General features: G+C 46.2%; 1 pseudogene; it reads left to right on the forward strand.

The window, feature by feature from the left end:
• The first annotated feature begins 3,129 nt into the window (after positions 1 to 3,129).
• LOC135384394 (uncharacterized) lies at positions 3,130 to 5,044 on the forward strand (annotated as a pseudogene).
• Positions 5,045 to 5,364: the final 320 nt, after the last annotated feature.

The following is a 5,364-nucleotide window of genomic DNA, read 5'->3' on the forward strand; positions in this document are numbered from 1 at the left end:
CAGGAGCGTAGCCAGAAGTTCGTCAGTGGGGGGCCTGGGTTTTTCTCAACATCCCCCGAGAGCAACAGCAAACCACGAAACATGTCACCACAATCGGACATGAACATCAGTACTCTTTGTGGGCACGGCAGAATCAGTAAGCATACGTCGTTACTTCTAAAAGAAGTATAAGGTTTTGCATAACTAACATGCAACATGTAAACAAGAACATTGTAGCGTGGCATGTTGTTGACAGTGCCGTGCCCACAACTGAAGACAGATGGCGACAACAGGTCCTTAAATAGGGTAACGGCGCTACAGGCGTCGATATGGTAGCTGAAGACAGCAGGTTGGGCCGATCGAGTTGGAAATCCACGAGATAACGTGTGCCATCGATACGGTGGAAGCTATTGAACCCTTCCAAGGGCGCGAGGAGTGTTACACATGAGGCATTGTCTCGACCCTGATCTGATAAGTCGGGAAGGTACAGCATGTAGATCAGCAACATGTAAACAAGAACATTGTAGCGTGGCACGTTGTTGACAGTGCCCACCAATATTCTTGTTGCACTATTTTATTGTGTTTCCTCCGGGAGATTTCCTGCAAATTCTTTTACAATTTCCAATAGTTCGATTCGCATGTCAAAGACACGATCAAAAGGGCATGTTCTCATTCCTTCGCACAGTGAAAGTGCAAAATACTCATGGTCATCATGCCTTTGTGGGTACTGTGGGTTCTGTAGCTTCTGTAGCCTCTGACGAACTGCTACCAAGTCCCGGTCAACTTCATCATCATCTTCCCGCTTCTTCTTTTTTTGACGTGTTCTCCTCAGGGTGGGGAGCGGTGAGGCTGGTGGATTGGACGATGAGGAGAGGAGACCACACGCTGGGGAACTGTGCGAGCTCGATGCAGCTTGACCAGCATGGGACGATGGTGCGAAAGTCGATAATGTGGCAGGACTCGTGGCAGGAGGTGTTTGTTCTTACGTACACACTGCCTGGGAGTTAAGTAGCTCTGTGTCAGCAGTCCCGTTGCACTGCGGGTTGAGCAGAGATTCCAAAATTTACTTTATGCTCGCAGTGAGATTATTACTCTTGCGATTCTTATTACATTATCCTCTATCTGTCAGATCAGTGTCCCTATTGGTAAACCTCCAACACTTATCAGGGTGAAGATGTCACATGTGGTGCTCCGGTGGCCCTGCTACTAATGACGGATCTGTGAATTTCAGATGCTTTTCACGGATTGATTTCGGTGAACAACGCAGCTGAACAAGCACACACACGACGTGGGAAAATGAGATACGTCGCGGAAACGTTGAAATACATTAAGTAAGTTGCGCCAAAGTGCATTGCAGGGCTCTTCACAGATTTGTGTTTACAGTGAAACAGATGGGGCATACGCCTCACCCATGCAACTCCGTCATCTGCTCCACGGCAGTGCAAGCCTTTGCAGCTGCGTCCTTGAATGTAAAAAACGGTGAATGATTTTATGAAATGATTTGCAGGGAAGTAGATGGTATTTTCTTGTACTATTTTTGTATTATTTTTGTTCATTACATGTGTATGCATGTATCGCCACAGCCGTATTCCATACCGTGACCCCATGCACGCAGCGTACAGATAATATAGGAGTCACAGGCCCTATATCTTCTATAATACTTATATTGCTCCTATAAAACCTATAACTCCTGTGGTACCTATAAAAGTTATAGGTCCTATGTCAAATAACACCATATATACAGGATCTAGAGATGGGATTTTTCAGTAGGGTAGTCAACCAGTAAACGTCTGAGTGTCGTATCAATGTTCGAAACGTCATGAAAGAGAAGATTGCTTGCTTCCGCGTGCGATATATGCACAGTTGTTCACGTGAGGAGTGCTGGCCGATGCGATATCTTTTCTACACCGGTTCCCGAGCAGGGTAAAATGACGGACACGAAATAACGCGAAAATTAACGAGCACAAACATGGCAAAATGATGGAACTCGGCAAACGGCAGTCCACACGTGTACAGCTCATGTGACTACCACGAGGTGGCAGCAGTGATGGCGGCGCCCATTTGTGTTGTGTTTTTTGTAACAAGGATACATGAAACTGACAGAAACGGTTCGAGTTTACCTATCGCACCTCCTTGCGTCAATCCTGCCTAGGAGATCGGTTGACACGGCCTGATCTGAGAAGATTTGCTACGATAAACCAAGTGAACCCGTTTCTATCGTGTCCATGTAACTGCGGCTTATGATCCTCCCCCATTCCACAGATATTTTCAAACTTCTCTCTCAAGAGAACTTGCTCGTCATGTCGTCTTCTTCAGATGCAATAAATATCCGCAGGATCATGGCTCTAGATTAGACAACGTAATATGTTACGCATCTCTTCTATCAGCTCACACCCGGAATACATTCGGTACAACTGTAGCTGAGATTACCGTCCATTTCCGCCACGTGAAAGGACAACCGATCCCCGTATGTGTTTCTCTGTGCCTGGCATATTTATATAGTTCTGGCGTGGGCGAAAGCGATGAAAAAGCAAAAGAGAAGTTCAGTCAAATGACGCTAGAATCAGCCACACTCTATACGATATATATGCATATAAATATCAGACATAAATCCACCAACCCATTACTTTCAAACTTTTACAGCATTACACCGCATATAATTCCACAGTCACTAACCTAAAATTGCGAAGCTTCTGAGACTTCCGGAGAGGACGTTGAAAGCGGGATACTTGAAGGAACACGTAAAGCACACCGTGAGAAAAATATAGCCCAAGCAACAGGCAAAATAGCTCTAAAACGAAGGCGCCCAAACAAAAGCCCCGCTGTTGTTTACCTGTACCATCATGGCTGACTGGCCCTTCCGAAGAGTATTCACCCCTAGTCAGTTATATTACTTCAAAAGTGTCACATACTGGAACTTCTGCTCGTACTGCTTATCTTGGAAATACCTATACACCAGTCTTTGAAACGGTCGGCAAAGCAGTTCTGCTGCGTTTTACATCGACGCCATAGGGACCGAGCCAACGTGTTTTGGCGCGGAGGAAGCGCCGCCCTGCGGAGAGCTTGCCGAAGGTTGTAGGAGAAGAATCTGCGCCATAGCTTGATCGCTACGTTTGTTGCACTTCTTCATGCGTATAATTTCTGACCGGAATGCCAAGCAACGTAAATTGTTGTGTTGTTGGATGCAACGCTACCTACAGCAACTCTCCGGGAGTGAAATTTTACTGCTTTCCCTGGAAGAGTTACGAGAAGCAGCGACGTGCTGCATGGATCCAGCTCGTTCGTCGACAGAAGTGAGTAGACCTCTTTTTCTCGCCTCTGTTGTCTTTTCATGCTGACATAGCTGTTTTACAGTGCTTCTGGCGGAGTGTGGGTGCCCACAAAGAACTCACGAGTATGCAGTAAGCACTTCGTTGACAACGCCAAGTCAGACGAGGAGAGGCACCCTCCTTACAATCCTTCAATCTTTCCCGACATCTACAGGAAACGAAATCTTCGTGACACTGATCGCTACGAAAGGTATTATCTTATCACCTCTTTTCCCCCATGTGCAGTAGAGCGCCTTGGTAAAAGTTTGTGGGTAATGTTGCAGTTCGAAGTATTAGTTCTCTTTTCGTTTACGCAATGCAGATCGAAACGGCGCAGGCACGCGGACATGCCAAATGTTGACCTTGCTCCATCTGAACTTCACAACGAGCACGAAGGATTCGAAGGCACTGGGTGCCGTCATGAAGAGCAGGATACCAATATCATGTTGGAATATGAACCAGTAAGAAAGGAGGTATGCTGTACATATATATTTTCCGTTCAGTTCCCCTGTGCTATAGTTGTCTTTATGAATGTAACGCTTGAGCAGGCCTTCACAATGACTGAGGAGCTAAGTGAGGCCTCGAGGGTTGTGGTGTTTTGCTGTGAGCATGACAGTAACAGTGTCGGCACACAAGTTAGCAGTGTGGCAACAGTGACAAGAGGCACGGCGTGCCAACAAACGCAGTTGGAGAATAAAAGTACGGGCACAGCCTTCAAGGAGCCATACTTTGGAGGGTACAAGTCTGTGAGCAGCGCTTACTGGACTTGACTGGGTTGACATTCATGGTAAGTGTGATGTGGTGGTGCACAATCAGGTTCATAAATACTGGGCTAAATGCATTGTATATGTGGTTGTTTGAGCCATACAAGTAAAATAGCTCTCATTGCTCAGGTTCTGTCTGTTCTACAAAGCCTGCTTCTTGACAAAGGCCGGAAACCTCAAGAACTGCACATCCATGACAAACTCCTCCTATTCCTCATCAAGTTAAAGCATGGCATACCATTCTCATGTTTAGCTGCACTCTTCGGAATCCACCGGACAACAGCTGCAAAGATATTCAAATCTGTCCTCTTCCAGCTGTGTGCTGCAACAAGATCATGGATATTTTGGCCCAGCAGAGCTGCGGTACAGCAAACAATGCCCCCAAGTTTTCGCCTCCTGTACCCAAATTGCAGAGTTATCATCGACTGTACAGAATTGAAATCAGAGACCCCATCTGGTGTTAGAACGCAGAATATGTGGTATTCGCACTACAAAGGGGGATACACAATGAAGTATTTGATAGGAATTGCACCTAATGGGCTCGTGACGTTTGTCTCGCCAGGGTTTGGCGGTAGGGCAAGTGACACGAGCGTCACTGTAGAGTCTGGCCTCCTGCCACAGTTGGATCCAGGAGATCTCGTACTTGCCGACAAAGGCTTTCCAGGCATACGCACAGGAGTTGGCCAGCAACAGGCAACTCTGGTGATGCCTCCCTTCGCTACAAAACCACAATTTACAGAAGCAGAGGTGGATGCGACGTACGAGACAGCTTCTGTGAGGATACATGTAGAACGGGTGATTCAAAGGCTACGTATTTTTGATATACTGAACAGAAGGATCCCACATGACCTGACCAAAAACATGGACAAAATTTTGCACATTGTATGCGTGATAACCAACTTGAGGCCAGGGATTTTTCGAAGAAGCAACGAGAATGTTGACTCGACTGACTTGACTGCTTCCGAAATGCCATTGACTGATTTCGTTAACTGAGCTGACCCATCAAAAACGTTAGAGGGAGCCAGTCTGTGTGGCTGGTCTTGCGCTCTGATGCCAATACAGAGAGAGAGAGAGAGAAAAACTTGTACCAAGTGACCAGCAGGGCCCTCCCCAGTGCCAATAGTTATTTTAATAAAGACAAGAAACAGCACATCTCGTCACAATCTCTTTATTTTTGTATGTTCATTATGTGTACTCATGTTGCCTTTAACATGAAAACATATCACAGGAAGTAGCATATCACAGGGAGTGTGCGCTGATAATTCAACACAGTGTGCTGTGCACTAGGAACACAAAATTCACAGTATTAGAAG

The sequence above is a fragment of the Ornithodoros turicata genome, chromosome 2 (assembly GCF_037126465.1).
Source record: "Ornithodoros turicata isolate Travis chromosome 2, ASM3712646v1, whole genome shotgun sequence".
NCBI lineage: Eukaryota > Metazoa > Arthropoda > Arachnida > Ixodida > Argasidae > Ornithodoros > Ornithodoros turicata.